The sequence below is a fragment of the Callorhinus ursinus genome, unplaced genomic scaffold (assembly GCF_003265705.2).
Source record: "Callorhinus ursinus isolate GAN/ISIS: 27379988/994484 unplaced genomic scaffold, GSC_fseal_2.0 scaffold6, whole genome shotgun sequence".
NCBI classification, from domain to species: domain Eukaryota; kingdom Metazoa; phylum Chordata; class Mammalia; order Carnivora; family Otariidae; genus Callorhinus; species Callorhinus ursinus.
Genome location: NW_027397068.1, coordinates 77,998,555 through 78,024,465, shown reverse-complemented (window position 1 = coordinate 78,024,465; position 25,911 = coordinate 77,998,555). Strand labels below are relative to the sequence as shown.

Below are 25,911 nucleotides of genomic sequence, written 5' to 3'. Positions count from 1 at the left end.
CTAGCTAGAGAAAAATTTTTTAATTATATATATGTATTTTAAGATTTTATTTATTTGACAGAGCGAGCACAAGCAGGGGGAGTGGCAGGAGAAACAGACCCCCCCCCCCCCCCCCCCGCAGGGACCTGGGGGCATGACCCGCGCCGAAGGCAAAGGCTTAAAGGACTGAGCCACCCAGGTGCCCCTTAATTATATTTTTTAAGTTGTTTTTAAAGTGAGCTTTATGTCCATTGTGGGGCTTGAACTCACGACCCTGAGATCAAGAGTCACACGCTCCACCAACTGAGCCAGCCAGGTGCCCCTTAAAGAAAATATGTTTAACCGCATTGGCTGGTGGCATGAAAAACTGTGGAAGTAAAACACATTTGCCAAAACAGGAATAATTAATGTAACTCATTCAATAAACATTATTGGATAAAGACTTCATCCTGTTTAAATCAAAATATAAACAGATACATAGTGAAGGAGACAGGACTAGAAAGGTGTTTACTGAAATAACATTGGTTTGGGTCCTCTGTTTAAGGTGACTTTTACAACTGGAATGAACTTATCTTGAAAGGAAAACAACCTGGGGCTCTTGGGTGGCTCAGCTGGTTGGGCGTCTGACTCTTGGTTTCAGCTCAGGTCATGATCTTGGGGTTGTGGGATTAAGTAAGGCCCCTGTTGGGCTCTGCACTCAGCAAGGAGTCTGCTTGGGATGCTCTCTCTCTCTGCCTTTGCCCTTCCCATCCGTGCTCTCTCTCTCAAATAAATTAATTAAATATTTCTTAAAAATAAAGGAAAACAATCTTGTCATGCATTCTGCATTGTTTTAGATATCGGGAGAGTATTAATAAAAGAAAAATGTCTGAAACAGCTACCCGCCTCAAGCAGAATGGGAAGTGCAATATCGGAGAGTGAAGTCTACCCAATAAAGTTGCAATTAACTTAACGATTATAAATTTGTGACTAATAACTATAATCAGAGTTTACAGAAGAGAAAAAGTGAGCAGAGTCTGGGGAGCAGGCGTTCATGCAGAAAATGGGGTTTTCTCAGGATCCTGGATCTTATGACCCAATGTGAACATGCAGATGTCAAAAGGCTAAGTAGTAGGATTTGTGACGGATTTAATTTGGGTCAAGTCTGAGGTTAAGTGGTAAATCTTATTTTTTATTGTGTAACTGACATGAGTTTCAGGTGTACGACATACTGATTTGACGTTCATATGTGTGCAAAGTGATCACCGCGAGTAGGTTAACATCCATCGCCACAGTTAAAAAACGTTTTTTCTTGTGATAAGGATTTTAAGATCTAGTCTCTTGGGGTACCTGAGTGGCTCAGTTGGTTAAGCGTCTGCCTTCGGTTCAGGCCATGATCTCAGGGTCCTGGGATTGAGCCCCGCATCGGGCTCCCTGCTCAGCGGGGAGCCTGCTTCTCCATCTGCCCCTCCCCTCCACTCATGCTCTCTCTCGCAAATAAATAAAATCTTTAAAGAAAAAGATCTAGGGGTGCCTGAGTGGCTCAGTCATTAAGCGTCTTCCTTCGGCTCGGGTCATGGTCCCAGGGTCCTGGGATCGAGCCCCGCATCGGGCTCCCTGCTCGGCGGGGAGCCTGCTTCTCCCTCTCCCACTGCCCCTGCTCGTGTTCCTGCTCCCGCTGTGTCTCTCTGTCAAATAAATAAAATCTTTAAAAAAAAAAAAAAGATCTACTCTCTTAGCAACTTTTTTTTAAAAAAGATTTTATTTATTTATTTGACAAAGAGAGACACAGCGAGAGCAGGAACACGAGCAGGGGCAGTGGGAGAGGGAGAAGCAGGCTCCCCGCCGAGCAGGGAGCCCGATGCGGGGCTCGATCCCAGGACCCTGGGACCATGACCCGAGCCGAAGGCAGACGCTTAACGACTGAGCCAGCCAGGCAACCGTCTTAGCAACTTTCAAATACTCAACACACTGTTATTAACTAGTCACCATGCTGTCCATCACATCCCATGGCTTGCTTATTTTATAACTGGAAGCTCATACTTTTTGGTTCCCCTCACCCGTTATTCTTTTTGGCTCGAATATCATTTCTTTGGCCACTAGTGGCCCCTTTAAAGGTATCTTCAGAGATGATCCCACTGATTTCTTACAGCAGAAATGATCTGGCACATGGCACCTCCTATCCTCAGCAAGGAGACCCCTCCTTCCCGGGGCGCGCCGTCCCCGTCTCCGTGCGCGGGGAATGGAGTGCACCCACCCTCGGGGCTCCTGCAGGCTCTCGCTGCTGGCAGGACAGCCCCTTCTGGCCGTGTAGGCGCCCAGCACTAAAAGAGAGGTTTCTAAAACATCATGAGTCCGTACTGATATTTCTACTATTGTATATAATACAGTATTTCTTTGATTTTCTCGATTGAATCCTTTGTACTGAACAGCACCATTTCTAACAACTCGGACACTTCATTACCCAACTAAACAAAAATGATTTCACAATCGCACCTTTATTATCATAAACGATGAAACTGAAATAAAAGTTCAAAATTTTCCTTATAGTTTGTCCTCAGAGTGCATGTCCTCAGTATGTAAGTTCCGGGTAATAGTTGTAAATTCACATGAAATAATCTCTCACTATGTGTTGCCCAGGCACATACTCTGCGGCGTTCCCCATGATTGTGCAAGTTTGTTCTCAGGCGAAGATGTGTGCCTTCTGGCAGCCGATTGTTCCCAGGAGGACAGGGAGGACGCAGGAGCTCTGGGCCAGTTTTCCTAGTGCAGGAAATCGGGGGGCGGGTGAGCCCGTGTGTTTCGAGGTGACTGGCCCATCTGAGCAATCTCTGTGAGTGCTTCAGGCCAGAACTGATGAGTTCTGGCTCAACAAGCCAATTCTGCCTTTTCCTATTTCATTTCTCGTACCGTCACCTCCCTCCCCAGTTTGACTTTTTAATCTTGTCCTGATGTGAAAGTTCTCTTGTGCCCTGACTTTTCTCTGTAAGTAAAAACGGCACCCCGAAGTTCCCACAGACCGTGCTGTGTATTTCCATACCAAGGCTTACCCTGCATAAATTCAAACAATTCTCTCAGTGAACATGCTCCTGATTGTGAGTCCCTGTTTAACTTTCCTCTGGGAGATTCTAGGGAGATGTGCCTTCAGATCCCACAGGGAAACAAAGGCGACTTAGGTAAAAGCAAGCTCTAGGGTTTTGTCTGAAATTTTCCCTTTACTCGGAAGTCAAAATGCTTTATTTATATCTTTTCTAGCACAATTAAATACCTTCGAGTATAGTGACCATAGTTATGTATTTGCCACCTTTTAGTGACTATAACTGTTTAAAAATACAAACGAAGTGGAGGGGGGTGGGAGGGACGGGGTGGCTGGGTGATGGGCATTGGGGAGGGTATGTGCTATGGTGAGCGCTGTGAATTGTGCAAGACTGATGAATCACAGACTCGTACCCCTGAAACAAATAATACAGTATATGTTAATAAAAGAAAAGAGAAGAAAAACGAAGAAACCCGAGACCAAACGTGCTTTGTTTGGCTCAGCAACAGTACTTTGGGCCCGACTGAGCTGTAAGTCAGGGAAGGGTGAGCAGTGGGCAGCTGGAAGGCTCGTGTGGGCAGCAGTGAGCCTCACCGCAATATCTCTGCTGCTGGCCAAGAGAGAAATAAGAACACAGGGCAGAACACGTCAGAGCAGGCTCCGGGAGCACGCCCCGGGCATGCCCGGGCCCCTTCCCGGCCACGAGTCTACTGCGCTTTGATTTTAACCTAGAAAGTGGAGTACCTCACACACAGTAACAGAGTGCTCAGCAGATCTTTAAGTTTTACCACATTTAAATTCAACCCACTCCACTTCCTTCTAAAAGCCTTTTTTTAAAAAAAGTTCTTATTTATTTAAAGTAATCTCTACACCCAACGTGGGGCTCGAACCCCGAGGTCAAGAGTCACACGCTCCCCCGACTAAGGCAGTCAGGCGCCCCTAGAAGCCTTTCTCATGAAGAATTACAACTTCATAATTTGTTGTAGTGTCCAGAAGTTGCTTCAAGTCTTTAAAGACACTTGGGGTAGGTGAGCCAACTGAGGGACGGGGAAGGTATCTCAGTAGTAAGTATACTTTTTCTAGACCGATGCTCCCAAAGCCCTCTGGATCAATGAGCGAATGTCTCCGCTGAATAGAGGAGCTTAACGGTGTTTGTAAAATAGCCTGAAAAATTCTGGACACATGAGGGAGAACTCGGCAAATTTCATTTAAAACATAAAAGTCTCCCTTTTCTTCTAGAAAGAGAGTCAGACAAGCCCTCAAAGGAAGTGTCCGGTTTTCCGTGTTGGCGTCAGCTGTCTCAGGTTAGAGGTGACATCGTGGGTAGATCGGGGTCACTCGGCCAACAGGCAGTTCCGAAAACTGCGGAGACTGCAGGCTCCCCAGGGCATCTGCAGGGAGGCAAGGTGTGTCCTAAACCCAGCCCACATGATTTAAACAGCCTTTATGGATTTTAGGAAGTTCCCGAACTCCATTTGTTTTTCTTTTTTAATTTAAATTCAAGTGAGTTAGCATATAGTGTAGTCTTGGTTTCAGGGGTATCAGGCTCCCTGTTGATCAGCTCTGGCTCCTGGTGCACCCCCCCCCCCCCCCCCGCCGGGCCAGTCGGGCTTCCCTGTGGAAGTGTCCCAGGAGGCAGGCTCTGGCAGAACAGCCAACTGGGGACCAGGGCGGCTCCCACCGCGGAGAACCATGCGCCTGTGGCAGTGGGAGCCCAGGCAGTGAGCCAGGGGTGCGGTGCTGGCAGCTTGCTCCTCCGCCCTGGCCCGCTGGGGGTTGGGTACTGGTCCTGGAAGCACGTCTTGGAGATCTTCCCGTTCTGCCGTGACCTCGTAGGCTGCAGTAAATTCTTCTTCTGCTCACACTGGTCAGAGCACATTCTGTTGGCAGTTCAGGACTCCAACCGACCCTCACACAGGAACACGACTTCTAAGTCCTCGTGTCCACGGTTCCTGATGAGAAATCAGTAGAGGGAACGTAGATGTGGGCGGCGGGGCGGAGAGAGAAGGTGGGAGGGAGAGCAGTGGTTCAGGCATAAAGAATTCACAGAGGGCCAAGCAGGGACAAAGGAAAACCAGGTGCAGGAGCACTACAGCGGAGCCCAAGAATATCAACTGCAGAAAGAAAATTCTAAAAGATTCCAGAGCAAAAGAATAAATCACCTATAAATAGGTTGACCAAACAACCTATAAATAAATAAACCATGTGGCTTAGTTCAGCTATGACCTTGCTGGTTTACACCTACTGTCCAAGCTTAATCATTAGCAGTGTCCCCTCCACTCTCAAAAGTCTCCTGGCTGAACGATAAATTATTTCTTCACCTACCTACCAAGGAATAAAAGACAGATAGAAGACTTCCCAATAGCAAAACGATATGTGAGATTAATGGTGTAATGTTTTTAATGTAGTAAAAGAAAAGAACTCTGGATGTTAAAATTGTATTCAAATTGTCATTCAAGTGTGAGTGTAATATAAATATTCTCACTCGTATAAAGCCCCAAAAGTTTGCCATGCATCGGAAATGCTCTTGAAGGAAGAACTGGGGTAAGAAACAAATCTGGGAGATTGTTATAAGAGATGTGGAATTCAGGGAGATCAAATACCTATGGAAAGTCCATTATAGGAGGGGGGGGGGCAGCTTCCGTCCAACCTGGTAGCCTAACAACCCATGAGGGATAGCCTCTGGCCAGCAGTGCAAGGGAGCTTGCGAGGGGTCCTCCGTCAGCCCAGCCTTCAGCTGAGACGGCAGCCCTGCCCTCCAGCCTGACGGCAGCCTAAGCACACCCTTGCAGGGACCCTGAGCCGATGACCCAGCCAAGCTGCTCACAGACTCCGACCCCACAGATGTTTGCCGTTTGAAGCTATTACACTCGGGGGCAGTTTGTGACACGGCAGTACACAACTCATAATTCCAACAATTAAAAAATTATGTATGTGTGTGCATTAGGTTACTTATTGCAACATTGTGTTTTAATGAAAAATTAAGTAGTCATTGAGAAAACTATGGAACGCAACGTAGCATTATGCCCTTGTAACAGAGAGAGACAGAGAGATCTAAGAACTGATATGGACTGATTTCAGAATATATTAAGTGAAAAAAGCACACATGCCAGCCTCATGTAGGAAAGAAGGGGTGAGGCAAGTACATGTGTCTGATCTTTTGTGCAAAATCAGCACAGGAAGCACAAACCAGGAATTAATGAGCTACCTGCCTGCAAGGGGTGGGCGGGAATGGGGGGCAGGAGGAGGGGGAGGGAATGGAGGAAAAGTCTCTGCGGGTGTCTGGGTATGGTTCTTTTAGAACAATTCCGCCAAAAATAAATTCTTAGAATGAGCCGGGCTGTTGGGGGATCCCAAATGGAATGTAGCAGCAGGAAATGCCCCTACTGGGTTATGAATGAAGACAGAACCACAGCAGGGTGGGGGAGAAAAGAACTAACCTGTACCGGTCTGGAGAACAGTGTATCGACTGCACATGGAAAGCGTGAGAGGAAGAGACCTACACACAAATGTTATACTCTCATCAGGAAATGTGTTTTCCACAACAGTGTGGGCAAGAAGTTCTGAAACTATGTTACATTTCATCCAGGACCCAGCAAATACGTGAATACACTGTGGATGACCAGAGCCAGATTTCTGGCTCTCCAAAAAAGACGAAGGCAAAGAAAGTGGGCGTCTAAGACTGAACTCATGATGTGTTATGTATAAAACTGCCCCCAGCTCTACCTGCTCAGGTGACCTGGAGGCGATGGTACACAGGAGCAACATACACACCTGGGGCTAGGCCAGATCCCCATTTATAGACATCCATTTCCCATGAAAGGAACCGGGGTTCCCTGGGAAACGGTGGGGTGGGGGAAACACACTGCATCGTGCCAGAAGCTAAGGAAGTCGCAAGAAATGAAAAGGGCATATTGAAAGAACACAAGAGCCAGCTTGCAGAGCTCCCCGTCAGGGACAAATTTAAGCAACAAAACAAATAATGGTAGCAATTACGAACTCACAGAGTAAAATAAATACCCAGAAGTCCATAGTCCTACAACTGAATAATTAGATGAATGAGTAAATGAATACACACACGCATGCACACATGTACATACGTGCGTTCATGCGGAAGGTGGGGAGAGCTCCGCCTTATGATAGAACGCGACGAGATAAATATTGAATGGGTGATGAAAATTCCCGTTCGGCCACCACCACGGGAATACTGGGTGCAGGCCAGATTCATTGTTGATGCTGAACTCGGTGGAAGCATAAGGAGAAATGACAGTTGCAGTGTCAACATATCTCCTCCCAGGTGATATGACATTAATGACACTGGAAAACAGCAATTCTACAGTGAAGGAATCTGGCCACCAGCACCCTGCCCAAGGGATCAAAGTTAGGAGTATCGGCAATAAGATACAGACACACCATGCCCTTCCTGATAGGATGCTCTAAGAATTCTCACAGCCTCAGGGCGCCTGGGGGGCTCCGTGGGTGAAGCATCCGCCTTCGCCTTCGGCTCAGGTCATGATCCTGGGGTCCTGGGATAAGAGCTGTATGGGGGGGCCTGCTGAGCGGGGAGTCTGCTTCTCCCTCTCTGCCTGCCCCCCCCCACTCCTGCATGCACATGCACGCGCTCTCTCTCTCTGATAAATAAAAAGCTAAAAAGAAAAAAAAAGAATTCTCACAACCTCAGTCTAATCATGAGGAAATATCAGACTAACCCCAGAGCCAGGGACATGTACAAAATGACCACTAATCTTCAGAAGTGTTAAGGTTATGAAAAATAAAGGCAGTAGAGCTGCCGCAGGCTGGAGACACGGCAACCGAACGCGAGGCGGGAGGGATTCTGCCCCAGAAAGCAGCGTGTTGGCAGGACAGGTGGAGGGACCGAATGAGGTCTGTCCGTTGGCGCGTAATACTATTGCACCAGCACCAACTTCCTGGTTTCGATCCCGGTGGTCTGGTTATGTAAGATGTTAACATTAGCAAATTAGGGGAAGGGTAGAAGCAAACTCTACTTACATCTGCAACGATTTTGAGAGTCTACAATTATTTTGAAAGGAGACATCTCGCAGGACAAAGACGAGCTGCTACAAACACGACGTTGTACTAATGTATACGGCGGGGGCCTCAAGATGCACCGAGCACGTCACACGTCAAGAGCCTGGATGCAAAGAGCTGAACTAGCACGTCAGACCAATCATGCAGTACGGGTTGAGAGCCTGAATCCAGCTCTTTAGGACCAGAACCCACCACCTAACCCCGGAGCACTGCCGTGGGTCTCATTCCCAGTCACCCTGGACTGTTCACCTAGAAGCACAAATTCGGATGTGGTCATTGCCACAGCCACGCTAGCTGAGACGCTTGTCTCATTCCGTGAGAAAGATGCAAGCACTGGCTGTCCAGCTGGTGTTCCTAAGCAGAACTCGGAGGACCCACAGCCAGTCTGGGCACACACGTGTCCTCCTGCGGACCGCCGGGACCGAGAAGTCCTTCCAGAACGCCCTGGACACAGAGCTCATTTCCCAGGGGTGGCCCTCGACCCTTTGCTCTTTTTCCTGTTACAGAGACACGTGCGGGCTGCTCCACAGGCAGAAATGCAAAGGTCAAGGCCAAAAGTAAGAAAGGCCATGGAGGCTCCTGAAAATGGGAGGAAGAGAGGAAGGGGGAGGGGGGAAGGGAGGGGGGGAGGGGGGAAAGGGAAGGAGGGGGAGAGAGAGAGGGAGGGAGGGAGGAAGAGAAAGAGGGAGAGAGGAACAAAGAGAGGGAGGGAGGGGGGAGGGGAGAGAGCAAAGGGGGGAGAGGGAGAGAGGAAGAAAGAGAGAGGGGGGAGGGAGGGAGGGAGGGAGAGAGAGGGAGGGAGGGAGGGAGGGAGGGGGTGAGGGCGAGAGGGGGAGGGATGAGGCAGAGAAGCAGAAAATGTTCATCTTCAGCCCAGAAGGCTGACCTGTAACCTGCGCAGTTCTTATAAGGATCAAATACCCGCTGGCTGCTACCTTCTTAAAGGGTCTCATGACTGCCTGTAAATCTCACCAACAGTTAATAGCCAACCGAACAAGAGGCACCAGAGAAATCTTGTGAAAGTTGTTTTACAAATAGAAATTTGAAGACACTCATGATCTACCACGCCCTGCACGTCCCCTCCTGCTTGAGCGCTAAGCAGATAACCACCAGCTTCATACAGCAAAAGTGCAACTCATTCTGCCCACGGGTCCTGTCCTCACGCCACTCAAGTGAACTTACTACGCCGCACTGCAAAAGGTCTCAAGAACTCTGTCCTGACCGTCGGGCTGGGCGACCGCCTCGGAAGGAAGGGAGGGAGATAATGAAATCCCCTGTGCCATCCACCCATCGGCAGAGCTCACTTTCCCTCCCCCTCGGTCAGCTGAGGTCTCTTGGGGACACGGTCACTGGGCCGTGCGGGAAGGGACTTCCCTGGACTCCAGGGCAGTAGGCAGCACGTGAACGGGAACCAGGAAACAGGCAAACACTTGCCTCCAGAATGCCAGCAAGGCCCAAAAGGGAGAGATTACCAACCCCCGCCGCCCCATCTGAGACTATTTTTGTGGCAAAATTACGCCACCTTGTGGACCCACAAGGCCTGAACACAGAGGTCATGAGTGATACATCGGGTTTCACATTCAGCTGGTATTTGTTGTAAGAAATATAAAAACACCTTTCCAAATACATACAACCACCTTATTGGAATACCCCTTTCGTCTGCTGAGGCACACGTGCAAACCCAGGACAAAGAGCGTGCAGACTGGCGGGTGGGCGTCTGGGCCAAGTGCGGCAGGGGCGAAGTCACACAGACTGGGATTGGATCGTACCACCTGCACGTTTTGTTTGTACCCAGGCCCTCTGCAAGTGACCCTGGTACCAACACACAAGTCTACCCCTGACTGACTTCCGCCTCCATAAATATATCCGCATGGGAGAGGCAGCTGGTGAACACAGGCGGCTTTCCCCGCCGGGGAGGACGCCGGAGAGCCCATCCTCACCATCTCCCACCCAGCCCACCGAGATGAGTTCTGGTCACCAAGTTTCTTAATTTGGGTGTCATTTGCTGCACCCTTAACCAGCTAAAGGACGGCTAAAAAAAAAAAAAACGAAACAAAACAAAATAAAACAGAAGGGGCGCCTGGGTGGCTCAGTCGGTTAAGCGTCTGCCTTCGGCTCAGGTCGTGATCCCGGGGTCCTGGGATGGAGCCCCGCATCGGGCTCCCTGCTCCACGGGGGGGGCATGCTTCACCCTCTGCCTCCCCCCGCAACTTGGCTCTCCCCTCCCCCACCCCATCAAATAAGTATAATCTTTAAAAAAACAAAACAGAAGAGGAAAGACAGCATAATTTCTAAATGAACTTTTATTTTTTAAATATTGTATTTATTTGAGAGAGAGAGAGAGAGCGCAAGCATGAGCGAGGAATAGAGGGAGAGGGGGAAGCAGGCTCCCCGCCAAGCAGGGAGCCCGATGCGGGGCTCGATCCCAGGACCCCGGGATCACGACCTGAGCTGAAGGCAGATGCCCAACTGAGCCACCCAGGCGCCCCCCTAAGTGAACTTTTTTCTTTTTCATAAGAGACTTTTCTTTTTTTTTTGGATTTTATTTATTTGACAGAGAGAGACACAGCGAGAGAGGGAGCACAAGCAGGGGGAGTGGGAGAGGGGGAAGCAGGCTTCCCACAGAGCAGGGAGCCCGATGCGGGGCTCGATCCCAGGACCCCGGGATCACGACCTGAGCCAAAGGCAGACGCTTAACGACGGAGCCACCCAGGCGCCCCTAAGTGAACGTTTAAATATGTTGGGCTGTTTTGTTTTGTTTTGTTTTTTAGAGACAGAGAGAAAGAAGGGGCAAAGGGAGGGGAAGAAAAAGAATCTTAAGTAGGCGCCATGCCCAGCACAAAACTGCAGTTCATTTTCTTATCCAGAGAATAGAATTGCCAGAGAGGCAATCAACAAAAAACTGCTGTAACAATTTTTCCCCCTAAGGAGACACATGAAGTTAAAACACAAACAAACAAAATCATCTGCACAAGATCATACCCAATAAGTGACCAAACTGGAATACAAGTAATGGTTTATCCAAACAAACAATGCCAAAATCCATCATTCTTTGATGGAGCTCATGATATGTAGCAGGGGCTGTTCTAAGACCCCCACTTGTATAATCTCATTTAATCCTTATAACAGCCCTATTATTTAATTCTATTATGATTCCCAGTTTATAGAGAAGAAAACAGAAAAACATGAAGTGAACTAGGCATGCTGAGAGTCAGGATTCAAATACAGACAGCCCCCAACGTTGAGAAAAGCTATTGCCAAACTGTCCTGATCATCAGCCAAGTCAGTCTCAGGAAAGTGCAGGTTGCTAAGCCTTTCTGGCTGCACACACGGGGCTCTCCCCCCGCCCCACCCCGAGTCGTGGCTGTTGCTGACCTTGCCTTAGCTCCCAATACTGGCCTTGCGGTGGGCTGCACAATGGTGCTCACCTGTCCTCGGTCACTAGGCTGACCCCTCTCACAGGTAACCTTGGATGAGCCACCTGAGTGCTGGGATGTTAACAAATAGATCAGGAGACATAAATGATCAAAATGCTAAGTTTACTTTCGCTTTTAAGCAATCAACACCCAAAAGTTGTTTACTGCTGGCTCATTAATTCCAAGCGTCAGTCATGGAAGGACTTGTCTTCATGGACTAGCAAAGGAGTTTCGGGAAAGTAATCCTGACTTTCAGGAGTTTCGGAAGGACATGAACACGCAGCGACTGGGGCTCCACTCCAACACAGCTGTGACCGCAGCAGGGGCACTGCGGTCGGCGTCACCAGATGTTGTCGGAAAGACCCAGCAAAGAGGAGAGCTCTGTCCTCAGGCTACCAGGGTCCCCCTGCTGCCTGTCCGGAGACAGGATCTGGGGAAGGAAGTTTCTCTCCTGGGGGATCGAGGTATAAAAACTTCTCTCTTGGAAAGACACAATGCCCGATAGCCATGAAAAGTCACCTTTGTGTCTTTTTTTTTTTTTATAATAACACATATGGGCAAAATTTAGAAACAGAATATTTTCTACAAAGTGCAGGTCCCTGGGGAAAATATTTCACTCACTCACCATTTGGTGACTTACATGGCTCAGCAAATGTGAACCTGAGTGTCAAGGTGAATCGGGCTTCGCTGGACATACTCAATGCGCAAGCAGCAAAGATTCTGGATCTTTTCTTCGGTAATGGGGTGATGTTCCATGAGCAACCATGGCAGAGAAAATGCCTGCTTTAGTCGGGTCATTCGAATACTCATTAGTCCTCTGAAAGGAGAGCTACAGAAGTGCGCAGGCGCTGTGGTGGCCGATGTTGAGTCCAGCCACCTTGCTTATTTTAGACACTGCACCACTTCCCCACCCTCCGCTCACTGCTCCTCTCCTTTGTGCACACGTCTCTTCCGCCCACACACTTCCTGGGGGGTTTTCTGCACCACTAGGGCTCTACCCAGATGTCCCCCAAATTTCCATCTCCAGTCCATCTGCGCACCATGCTCCGTGCCCGCCCCGGGAGCCCCCCTCCACTGCTACCCTCTCTGCGAGCCATCAAGGCCTGCGGATCCCATCGTTAGTCTGGTGACTGTTCGCTCTGCCCATTTCCACGCCGTCCCTGTCTAAGGCACGGTGCCCCTCCCTCCTCTGGCCTACCATACAAACCCTAAGAGATGGTGCACATCCACGCCCACCCTCTGAGACCCACTTTCCAAGCATGAGTGAATGAGCTTTCTTTCTTTTTTTTTTTTTTTAAAGATTTTATTTATCTGTCAGAGAGAGAGAGAGCGAGAGCACAGGTGAGAGGAGCAGAGGGAGGAGAAGCAGGCTTCCCACTGAGCAGGGAGGCCAACTTGGGGCTCGATCCCAGACCTGAGCCAAAGACAGGTGCTTAACTGACTGAGCCACCCAGGTGTCCTGAGTGAGCGAGCTTTCTAAAAACCACAAATCTGATGTGTCCCATTCGCATCTGATGTGACAAATTCAATGGCCTCCCATCTTTCAGAGGTGACAATTCCAGATCCTTAACAAGCTTGCTATGGGCTGAATGTTTATGTCCCTCCAAACTTCCTATGTCGAAGCCCTAATCCCCAAGGCGATAGTATTTGGAGGGAGCCTCCGGGGGAGATCAGGGTAGATTAGGCCACAAGAGTGGTGCTCCCATGATGGAATTAACGCCTTTATAAAAAGAGGGAGACATCAGAGCTTCCTTTCTGTCCAGCCTGTGAGGACACCGGGAGAAGTTGACCGTCCACAAGCCAAGAACTGGGCCCTCACCTGACACCGAATCAGCTAGCACCTTGGTCTTGGACTTCCAACCTGCAGAGCTGTGGGACAGAAATTTCCCTAAGCTGCACAGTCTGGTATCTGTTGTGATGGCCCAAACCGACCAAGACAACGGTCTGCAAGGCTCCCCCAGTCAGCTCCTTCCCACCTCCCCTAACTCGCTTCTCCCTGTTGTGCTGCTCATACCAGCCAAACAACGTACACTCACAACTTTCTTCCTGTTTCAAATACGCTAAGTTCCCTCCCAGCTCGAGGCCTCGCATGAGCATTGCCCTCCTCCTGGAGCCCCTCTCCGCGGTCTGTGCCCACTCGTTCCTGAGGTCTCAGTGGCCTCTCCTGCTTGCGGAGACCAGCAGAGGTCCCAGGCACAGCTCTTGCGGAAACCTGCATGTCCTTACAGAGCCACGCTCACAAATACAACTCACTCAGTGGTATATTATTATTTTTTAAATTAATACATTTTTGGAGCAGTTTTAGGTTTCCTGGATAAAGGGCAGAAAGTAGAGAGTTCCCATATATTGCCTCCCCGGTACCTGTTTCCCCCACTATTAACATTTTGCATTAGGGCTTGTTAGTGTTTGTTAAAACTGATGAGCCAACTGATACATTGTTACTGAGATCCGTCTTCTACACCAGGGTTTTTTCCTTGTGTTGTACATTCTATGGGTTTTGATAAAAGTGTGACAACATGTATCCCCCACGACAGTGTCATACAGAACAGTTTCACTGCCCTAAAGGCCCCTTGTGCTCTGCCTGTTCACCCCTCTCCCCAGGCCCTGGCAAACACTGATCTTTCCACTGTCTATAGTTTTGCCTTCTTCAGAATGTCATGTGGTTGGAATCATACAGGATGTAGCCTTTTCAGATTGGCTTCTTTCACTTAGTAATGTGCATTTAAGGTTCCTCCATGCCTTTTCATGACTTGATAGCTTCTTTCTTTTTAGGGATGAGTAATATTCCATGGCTTGGCTGAACCACAGTTTGCCCATTATAATGACTTCTTACAGCCTCTTCTCTTCTAGCCAGCTCCATCACCGGGTGGGACAGGGCTTCTGTCACTCGTCCGTGGACATATGCTGCCGACCCAGGCAGCAATGCCACACAGGACGTACTCAAGAAATAACTGTTCGTTAATTAACATCTGGATTTATTTTCTCCTCTATAGTCAACCCTAGATGTCATACAGAAGCAATTTATACCTCAGATTCTTTAACATGCTCTAGTTATTGTTACTCATTCATTAGAGGAACCCATGCTGAGCTTCCATCCAGCGCCGGGCTCTCGGCCCCGGGATGGGGCCAGGACACGAACCAGGTGGTCTCAGGGGGCAGCTGACTGGGGACAGACATCAGCCGAGCGATTGGTGAGTCTGTAGGGGGTGGACAGAGCAGCTAGGAGGGCACGGGGAGGGGCACCTGGCCGTATCTTGGGAGGTCCGGGAAGGCTCTCCAAGGAGACCCACAGGTCAAGTGAGAACTGGCCAAGAAAAGAAGTTTGTAGGCATTAGGGGTGGGGTACAAGGCGTTTTGGGGAAGTAAGATTTCAAGCAACGAGAACTGAGTAGAGAAAGGCTTTTGGGTGGGGCACAGATTTCACAGACTTTGAGCAGGGTGGTCTGGCTAATCATGTGAGTTTCTGAGTGTTTATACAGTGTGTGTATGCATGTACCCATGTGTGCACATGCATGGGTTGTGCAAAGAATGTGGTAATGCATGAGGCTGGAAAGAAGACTGACCAGTTCTCTACATTATGCTAACTTACTCTGTCCTTTACGACTATCGCTGTGGTCTTTATTCTAAAAACATGGGGGGAGTGGAAAGTTTTTAAACAGAAGAATGAGTGGAACAGATTAAAAAGGACCTCCTCCACACCAAAAAATTAAGAAATAAATAAAAAAATTAAAGGGCCTCCCCAGCCAGCGCATGGAGAGTGGCTGCAGGTGGGGCCAGACTGGACCTACCAGCCAGAGGTGATGGTGACCACCTGCACACCTTGTATCTCCTGGGATCGCTGGCCTTCTCAAACCCTGGGACTTACTGGCCTCCACATGTGCCCTCCCTTCGGGCGGGAGTGCCTCTGGATCAGCTCAGGATCCCTGCTGCCTCAGCGGAAGTGTGGGGATGGGGCTGGCGCTCTGTTGTAATTGGCCACCTCCCTCCTGTCGCCTTCCTGGCAGTGGTGGCCAGAGCAGCTCACTCTGTTTCTGGGGGGATGTCAGGAACAGAACAAGGAAATGTGACAGGGAGAATTAAGGTCTCTTTGGAAAAATAGGAAGCATGATTAAAACTTAGGCTGTTTTTCCCGAGGCCTGTCTCGTCTCTTCTCAGCTCAGTTCTACAACTTCTAAGCAACTACAGGAACGTCCGCTTTCCACCCACACCTTCGCAAGCAGTCCCGTTCCTCTGCTCAGGCCCAACTTGTTCCCCTCTGACCCAGACCCCTTCTGCTGTGAAGCACTTGGGTAACTCTGGCCACAGACCTGCTCACTGGTTACTGATTTGTTCCTTCACAAAGCGGGGGGGGGGGGGGGGGGGGGGGGCTTAGTCCTGAAGGAGGATCCGATGTTACTACTTGTATCAGGATTTGCTACCATGTTCAGAGGAGTGGTTGAGACAAGCTCATGAGAGACAGTAAAAGACCAATGATTAAACATTACTCCATCTATCCAAACTTGGGGGTTCTGCACTCTTTCCAAGATACTTCTAATTCGATTTCAAGTGTCATTTCCTACCTGAATGCTTAAGAGTATTGGATACATTTGATACTTCCTACCAAGGGCTACATGAGATCTTAGAGGAGGGAACAGGACATTTCAAAAGTTCTACAGTAGCTTCTTTCAAAATGCTGGAAATGGGTGACTGGCAAGGTGGCGGAGGAGCAGGAGACCCGGATTTCGTCTGGTCTCAGGAATTCATTCTGAACACCTACGAACTCAACAGGAGATCAAAGAGAAGAATAGCAACAACTCTCTGAACAGAAAAGCCACCACTTACTGGAAGGTATGACGTGCGGAGACGTGAATCGGAGGCGATATTCGGGAGGATAGACGGCGGGGGAGGGGGCCTCCGTCGGCCGCTTCTGGCAAGTGCTAGAGCCGCGGAGCACAAAATCGGACCGTTTAGAAGTCGGCTCCGCGGAGGGACGTCGCTGCAGTGGCTAAGCGGGGGGTGGAACCCTCGCGGGACAGTGTGGTCTCAGGACCCTCGGGGTCACAGAAAGACCGGGGGTGCCTGAGTGCGGCAGAGCTCCCGGGTATCGGGGCGGGGAAGCCGGCTGCAGGGACGGAGCCGAGGCGGGGGCTCTCAGTTTGGGGTGGCCATAGACTGTGATCCGCGGCCCAGTTGGGCCACTGCTCCTCCAGCAGGGACCCAACAAGCGGCAGATCCGGGGAGACTCCCCTTCCTCCCCCGGGAGGAGCGGCGCGGGAGCGCACTGCAGGGATCTGCTGGGTTTGGAGACTCCACACGGGGTCGGGTGCCAGAGATAGCAACGCTCGGTCACAGGCCGGGTGAGCACGGAGTGCGGCCGGAGACCAGGGAGATGAGAGTGACTGCTTTTCTCTGGGGGCGCACTGAGGAGCGGGGCCCCGAGTTCTCGGCTCCTCCAGGCAGAGATTGGGAAGCCACCATTTTCACTCTCGTCCTCCAAGGCTGTACCGAGAGCTTGCAGGGAACAAAAGCTCCCGAGAGCAAACCCAAGCAGCTTGCTTAGCCCAGACTCACAAGGGCGGGGCAATTCCGCCTCCGGCAAAGACATTTGGGAACCACGGCAGCAGGCCCCTCCCCCAGAAGATCAGCACGAACAGCCAGCAAGCCAAGACCAAGTTTACCGATCAAGGAGAACGGGAGAACTCCAGCGCTAGGGGAATACTGCACATAGAATTCATGGCTTTTTTACCATGATTCATTAGTCTTTCAAAGTTAATTTTTTAACTGTTTTTTTTTGAATTTTTCTTTTTCCCTTTTTCAACCAACATCTTATCAATCCTTTTTTTAAAGAAACATTTTTATTTTTCATTTTTAGAGTCATATTCTACCCCTTCATAGTAGTTACCCTTATTTTTGGCATGTATAGATAAGTTGTTCTCTCTCTAAAATCTTGAGATACAGTTTCTTCTAAGAGATCAAAATATACCCTAAATCACTAGTGTATGGCTTTGTTCTAGTCTCCTGCCTGATCACATTCTCTCCCCCCTTTTTTTAAAATCTTCTTTCTTTTTTCAAACAACTTATCAATTCCTTTTATAAAATCTTTTATAATTTTCATCTTTACAGTCATCTTCCATCCCTTCATTATATCAACCCTTATTTTGTACATACATAAGTCTTTCTTTCCTTAAAATTTTAGGAGGCACTTTCTCCTAACAGACCAAAATACACCCAAAATCTAGTGTGTGGCACTGATCTACGCACTAGCCTGATCATATTTGATCATATTCTGGTTTTTTTTTGTTTTGTTCTGTTTTTGTTTGTTTCTCTTTTTCTTTTTTTTTCTCTTTCTTTTTTCTTTCTTTCCCTTTCTTTTCCCCTGGTTTCACGTCTTTTCTGATTTGTGTAGAGTATATTTGCTGCGGACATTGTAAATCTGTTAGCATTTTGTTCTCTCATTCATCTGTTCTCCTCTGGACAAAATGACAAGACGAAAAAAATCACCTCAGCAAAAAGAACAAGGGGTAGTACCATCAGCCAGGGACCTACTCAATACGGACATTAGTACGATGTCGGACCTAGGGTTCAGAATCATGACTTTAAAGATACTAGCTGGGCTTGAAAAAAGCATGGAAGTTATTCGAGAAAACGTTCCTGGAGAAATAAAAGAACTAAAATCTAACCAAGTTGAAATCAAAAGGCTATTAATGATGTGCAATCAAAAATGGGGGCACTAACTGCTAGGATAAATGAGGCAGAAGAGAGAATCAGTGATATAGAAGACCAAATGATGGAAAATAAAGAAGCTGAGAAAAAGAGAGATAAACAACTACTGGATCACGGGGGCAGAATGTGACAGATAAACAATATGATAACATGAAACAACATTAGAATAATTGGGATCCCAGAAGAAGAAGAAAGAGAGAGAGGGGCAGTAGGTATATTGGAGCAAATTATAGCAGAGAACTTCCCTAATGTGGGGAAGGAAACAGGCATCAAAATCCAGGAGGCACAGAGAACCCTCTCAAAATCAATAAAAATAGGTCAACACCCGGACATCTAATAGTAAAACTTACAAGTCTCAGAGACAAAGAGAAAATCTTGAAAGCAGCTCGGGAGAAGAGATATGTAACCTATAAAGGTAGAAACATTAGATTGGCAACAGACCTATCCACAGAGACCTGGCAGGCCAGAAAGGACTGGCCTGATAGCTTCAGAACACTAAACGAGAAAAATATGCAACCAAGAATACTATATCCAGCTAGGCTGTCATTGAAAATAGGAGGAGAGATAAAAAGCTTCCAGGACAAACAAACACTAAAAGAATTTGCAAACACGAAACCAGCCCTCCAAGAAATATTGAAAGGGGTCCTCTAAGCAAAGAGAGAGCCTAAAAGCAGCACAGGCCAGAAAGGAACACAGACAATACACAGTAACAGTCATCTTACAGGCAATACAATGGCACTAAATTCATACCTTTCAATAGTTACCCTGAATGTAAATGGGCTCAATGCCCCAATCATAAGACACAGGCTATCAGATTGGATTAAAAAACAAGACCCATCAATATGCTGTCTGCAAGAGACTCATTTTAGACCCAAAGACACCCCCACACTGAAAGTGAGGGGGTGGAAAACCATTTACCATGCTAATGGACACCAAAAGAAAGCTGGGGTGGCAATCCTTATATCAGACAAATTAGATTTTAAAACAAAGACTGTACTAAGAGAGGAGGAAGGACACTATATCCGACTTAAAGGGTCTATCCAACAAGAAGATCTAACAATTGTAAATATCTATGCCCCTAACATGGGAGGAGCCAATTACATAAGGCAATTAATAACAAAAGCAAAGAAACACATTGACAACAATACAATAATAGTGGGGGACTTTAACACCCCCCTGACTGAAATGGACAGATCATCTAAGCAAAAGATCAACAAGCAAATAAAGACTTTAAATGACACACTGGACCAAATGGACTTCACAGACATATTCGGAACATTCCATCCCAAAGCAAGGGAATACACATTCTTCTCTAGTGCCCATGGAACATTCTCCAGAATAGATCACATCCTAGGTCACAAATCAGGTCTCAACCGGTACCAAAAGATTGGAATTATTCCCTGCATATTTTCAGACCACAATGCTTTGAACCTAGAACTCAATCACAAGACAAAAGTCGGAAAGAACTCAAATACATGGAGGCTAAAGAGCATCCTACTAAAGAATGGGTCAACCAGGAATTTAAAGAAGAATTAAAAAAATTCATGGAAACCAATGAAAATGAAAACACAACTGTTCAAAATCTTTGGGATACAGCGAAGGCAGTCCTAAGAGGAAAGTATATAGCAATACAAGCCTTTCTCAAGAAACAAGAAAGGTCTCAAATACACAACCTAACCCTACACCTAAAGGAGCTGGAGAAAGAACAGCAAATAAAGCCTAAACCCAGCAGGAAAAGAGAAATAATAAAGATCAGAGCAGAAATCAATGAAAGAGAAACCAAAAGAACAGTAGAACAGATCAACGAAACTAGGAGCTGGTTCTTTGAAAGAATTAACAAGATTGATAAACCCCTAGCCAGACTTATCAAAAAGAAAAGAGAAATGACCCAAATCAACAAAATCATGAATGAAAGAGGAGAGATCACAACCAACACCAAAGACATACAATTATAAGAACATATTATGAGCAACTATAAGCCAGCAAATTAGATAACCTGGAAGAAATGGATGCATTCCTAGAGACATATCAACTACCAAAAGTGAACCAGGAAGAAATAGAAAACCTGAACAGACCTATTACCACAAAGGAAATTGAAGCAGTCATCAAAAATCTCCCAACAAACAAAAGCCCAGGGCCAGATGGCTTCCCAGGGTAATTCTACCAAACATTTAAAGAAAAATTAATACCTATTCTCCTGAAACTGTTCCAAAAAATAGAAATGGAAGGAAAACTTCCAAACTCATTTTATGAGGCCACCATTACCTTGATCCCAAAACCAGACAAAGACCCCATCAAAAAGGAGAATTACAGACCAATATCCTTGATGAACATGGATGCAAAAATTCTCACCAAAATACTAGCCAATAGGATCCAACAGTACATTAAAAGGATTATTCACCACGACCAAGTGGGATTTATCCCTGGGCTGCAAGGTTGGTTCAACATCTGCAAATCAATCAACGTGATACAATACATTAACAAAAAAAAGAACAAGAATCATATGATCCTCTCAATAGAAGCAGAAAAAGCATTTGACAAAGTACAGCATCCTTTCTTGATCAAAACTCTTCAGAGTACAGGGATAGAGGGTACATACCTCAATATCATAAAAGCCATCTATGAAAAACCTACAGCGAATATCATTCTCAATGGGGAAAAGCTGAGAGCTTTCCCCCTAAGGTCAGGAATGCGGCAGGGATGTCCACTATCACCACTGCTATTCAACATAGTATTAGAAGTCCTAGCCACAGCAATCAGACAACAAAAAGAAATCAAAGGCATCCAAATCGGCAAGGAAGAAGTCAAACTCTCACTCTTTGCAGATGATATGATACTGTATGTGGAAAACCCAAAAGACTCCACCCCAAAACTGCTAGAACTCATACAGGAATTCAGTAAAGTGGCAGGATATAAAATCAATGCACAAAAATCAGTGGCATTCCCATACACCAACAACAAAACAGGAGAGAGACAAATTAAGGCGTCGATCCCATTTACAATTGCACCCAAAACCATAAGATACCTAGGAATAAATCTAACCAAAGAGGCAAAGGATCTGTACTCAGAAAACTATAAAATACTCATGAAAGAAATTGAGGAAGACACAAAGAAATAGAAAAACGTTCCATGCTCATGGATTGGAAGAACAAACATTGTGAAGATGTCAATGCTACCTAGAGCAATCTACACATTCAATGCAATCCCCCTCAAAATACCATCCACTTTTTTCAAAGAAATGGAACAAATAATCCTAAAATTTGTATGGAACCAGAAGAGACCCCGAATAGCCAGAGGAATGTTGAAAAAGAAAAGCAAAGCTGGCGGCATCACAATTCCAGACTTCCAGCTCTATTACAAAGCTGTCATCATCAAGACAGTATGGTACTAGAACAAAAACAGACACAGAGATCAATGGAACAGAATCGAGAGCCCAGAAATGTACCCTCAACTCTATGGTCAACTCATCTTTGACAAAGCAGGAAAGAATGTCCAATGGAAAAAAGACAGTCTCTTCAACAAATGGTGTTGGGAAAATTGGACAGCCACATGCAGAAGAATGAAACTGGACCATTTCCTTACACCACACACAAAAATAGACTCCAAATGGTTGAAAGACCTCAATGTGAGACAGGAGTCCATCCAAATCATAAAGGAGAACACAGGCAGCAACCTCTTTGACCTCAGCCGCAGCAACTTCTTCCTAGAAACATCACCAAAGGCAAGGGAAGCAAGGGCAAAAATGAACTATTGGGATTTCATCAAGATAAAAAGTTTTTGCACAGCAAAAGAAACAGTCCACAAAACCAAAAGACAACCGACAGAATGGGAGAAAATATTTGCAAATGACATAGAAGATAAAGGGCCAATATCCAAAATCTATAAAGAACTTATCAAACTCAACACCCAAAGAACAAATAATCCAATCAAGAAATAGGCAGAAGACACAAACAGACATTTTCCCAAAGAAGACATCCAAATGGCCAACAGACACATGAAAAAGTGCTCAACATCGCTCGGCATCAGGGAAATCCAAATCAAAACCTCAATGAGATACCACCTCTCACCAATGAGAATGGCTAAAATTAACAAGTCAGGAAACGACAGATGTTGGCGGGGCTGTGGAGAAAGGGGAACCCTCCGACACTGTTGGTGGGAATGCAAGCTGGTGCAACCACTCTGGAAAACAGTATGGAGGTTCCTCAAACAGTTGAAATTAGAGCTACCATACGATCCAGCAATTGCACTACTGGGTATTTACCCCAAAGATACAAATGTAGGGACCCGAAGGGGTACGTGCACCCCAATGTTTATAGCAGCAATGTCCACAATAGCCAAACTGTGGAAAGAGCCAAGATGTCCATCGACAGATGAATGGATAAAGAAGAGGTGGTATATATACACAATGGAATATTATGCAGCCGTCAAAAGGAATGCGATCTTGCTATTTGCAACGACGTGGATGGAACTGGAGGGTGTTATGCTGAGTGAAATAAGTCAATCAGAGAAACACATGTATCAGATGACCTCACTGATAAGAGGAATTCTTAATCTCAGGAAACAAACTGAGGGTTGCTGGAGTGATGGGGGGTGGGAGGGATGGGGTGGCTGGGTGATAGACATTGGGGAGGGTGTGTGCTACGGTGAGTGCTGTGAATTGTGCAAGACTGTTGAATCACAGATCTGTACCTCTGAAATAAATAATGAAATATATGTTAAGAAAAAAAAAGAAGATAGCAGGAGGGGAAGAATGAAGGGGAGTAAGTTGTAGGGGGAGACGAACCATGAGAGACGATGGACTCTGAAAAACAAACTGAGGGTTCTAGAGGGGAGGGGGGTGGGGGATGGGTTAGCCCGGTGATGGGTATTAAAGAGGGCACATTCTGCGTGGAGCACTGGGTGTTATGCACAGACAATGAATCATGGAACACTACATCAAAAACTAATGATGTACTGTACGGTGATTAACATAACAATAAAAAAAATTTAAAGAAAAAAAATGCTGGAAATGCTGGACAAGGGAAGGGCTCCCACATCCCTGTATGATGTTCCTCTCCTAAGCAGCCCTCTGTGGGAATAAGGGGTGGTGGTTTGTGCAGAGTTCCTGACACAGGATGGAGGCTCCCATCTGGAGTGTGGGCTGGGCCTGCAGGAAGGACTAGTCTCCAGCTCCCACGGCCCACTCCCCCAGCGGGGAAACCTCTGTCTCCCTGACCCAGGCTCTCCTCTCTGGCCTGGTCTTTGCCTCGTTTACTCTTGCTTTCCTGCGATCAGGGGAAGTGAGGGAGGCAGGGGGAGGGGGCAGGGGCTGATTTCAGGTGTGGAGACCACGGTCCCAGGGGAAGCAGCCTGGGAGCCAAGGCCTCCTCCTGAGCAGGAACACTAGATAGCCCTTAGCACTAGGTTTGGGGACCATTTAAAACAGTGAAATCATCAACAAAAGGTGCGCCTGGGTGGCTCAGTTGGTTGAATGTCCAACTCTTTGGGGAGTCTGCTTGAGATTCTCTCTCCCTCTGTCCCTCCCCCACTCATGCTCTCTCTCTGTCTCTCTCTCTCTCAAATAAATAAATACATAAAATCTTTAAAAAAAAGAAGTCTTAAAAAAAGAAATCAACAAAAAGCACAAAGATGTGAAAAACATGGCACTAAATAGACCACAAAAATGGGACTTGTTTATGGTATGAACTAAAATGAGAAGGCAGAGCATCACCTTGCTCCCTCTTAGCAGGGACCATGTGCCCCAGATGATTCAAATTTTATGCTGTTCTGCACCTGTCCTTCAGTGACCATGAACACACTTGCAAGTACTGATTTAGAGGTTACAAATAAACTTTGGCAATTAGGTGAATTTGCAAATATAGAACCCATGAAAAATGAGGATCCACTGCAGTATTTTTTTTAATTCAATCCTTATAACAACCCTGCAAGGTAGGAACTGTTATCACCTTGATTTTCACACATGAGAAAGTGAAATAGTGTGAGTTGCCTGCTCAAAATCCCAGAGTTACAAAGTGGGCGAGCCAGGACTCTAACTCAGGCAGTCTGGCTTCAGAGCCTAGATTCCACCATTTTAGTGTTTGCATTGGGGGGGTCACACCCTCAATACACTTTGTGCAGTATTTTTCAGGAAACTAAGCCTGGCTCTGGAGGTACAAGAAGTGAAAAAACCCAAACCACATTCTTAAAGGTTCAGTATTATTTTCCAAGTAAAATGTCTTATACCCAAGTACAGGTTGAAACATAGGAAATTGTTCTTTTTAGGTTAAAAGTAGTTAGACATTGTCAGTTTTACATGGTTCAATCTCATATATCCTTGGAAAGCTTTCTGTCCATTACCAGAGACATCCGTTTGTTTCCTTTTTGCATATGGGAGGCTAAAGTTACTAAACTTCAAAAGGAAGCCTTTACAGAAGGTATAGATGTACTCTTTTATTAGAAGCATAGAGATTTATTTTATAGCAGATGTTTATCATCTATTTGATCTTTTAAAATTAAGGACAAAAAGATCTCACTCTTTAGTATAAATAGGCCAAATACAAGTATTTTCTGCCCAAAAGATGCTGAACATTGGACTGCTTTATTTGAGCAAGTGTATGATCTGCTTTTTTAGAGTCTTTATAATATCTATTTATCTGAAATGAGATAAAATCTCTACTGAAGGCATTATGATGGATAATAAAAGTCCTTGGGGATCACCTTTTAATTGTCAGATTTTAGGAATCTGGGTGATGTAACAAAACAAAATAATAGACATTTTCATTATGATCTTACCAAACTCAAAAGCAAAACCTATCACTTGATGACCTTAGGGTAGTATATTTATGGAAAGCTCCAAGATACTCTGAAATTCATATTGTATTTTTAATCTCTCTTTAAAATATCCATGGTGGGTAATTAAGAAAAAAGATGCTTCTTCCCCATGGGCTTCATTCACCCCGGAGCAACCAGAGAACAGTAAACAGTTGTTTGAAGGTTTGCAGTGTTTATGCAAAACTGGAAAGATGGGTTGGATTAGTTATTCCTCTAGTAAGCAGGCTTTCACTCTTTCAAATTCAGTGAGTACACTCACAAGTAAAACAGACTAAGGCAGCCTCCTGCTATTTCGCCTGAGATCAGGTGCAGTACATCTATTCTCATTTAACCACTGAAGTAGGTGTTATGTCTTGAGGAGATTAGGCTGGGAAGAGCTGGTTCCCAGCGCCACGTGGTGAGCGGCAGGACTGAAATCAGAACACAGAACCATCTGCCCCAAAGTCTGCCCTTCCCCCGCTGACTCCTTGCAAATGAAGATATTTTGAAAACTTCACTTGTAGTAAGGAGATGTCCAATTTAGAACCGAAACCCTACCTGTCAGTATTCCCAAACTGGCCCCAGTATTCTTCCGGTGTCAGGCCTGCACATCGCATTTGCTGCCCTGCATGTCGGGGCGGCCGGACTAGAGGCCGGGGCTGCGGTACTGGGCGTCGGGCCTGCAGCCCTGGCCGCCGGGGCTGCAGCGTGGGGCTCAGGTCTGGAGCCCTGGCCCTGGATCTGCGGCACCGAGCGTGGAGCACACGCGTGAGGACCTGCGTTCATCCCACGGCCACAGCTGCGCGTCTCAACTGCAGGTGATGGGAGGCGGCGACTGCAGCGGGCGGAGCTCTAGCCCCAGCGCCCGCAAGCGCAGCGCCGTCTGGCGCAGACTCCCGGCCCGGCCCGGCCCGCGGGACCCCGGCGCGCAGGCGCGCGCTGCTGGGAAGCGCCGGAAAC

At 46.9% G+C, this 25,911-nt stretch overlaps 1 long non-coding RNA gene across 1 annotated transcript; it reads right to left on the bottom strand.

Moving 5' to 3' along the window:
- Nucleotides 1–2,437: 2,437 nt before the first annotated feature.
- LOC141373022 (uncharacterized) lies at nucleotides 2,438–25,868 on the bottom strand. Its single transcript, XR_012378651.1, has 2 exons — nucleotides 25,510–25,868; nucleotides 2,438–4,947 (listed from the first exon to the last, which is right to left on the bottom strand). It is a non-coding gene; the product is annotated as an uncharacterized lncRNA (long non-coding RNA).
- Nucleotides 25,869–25,911: the final 43 nt, after the last annotated feature.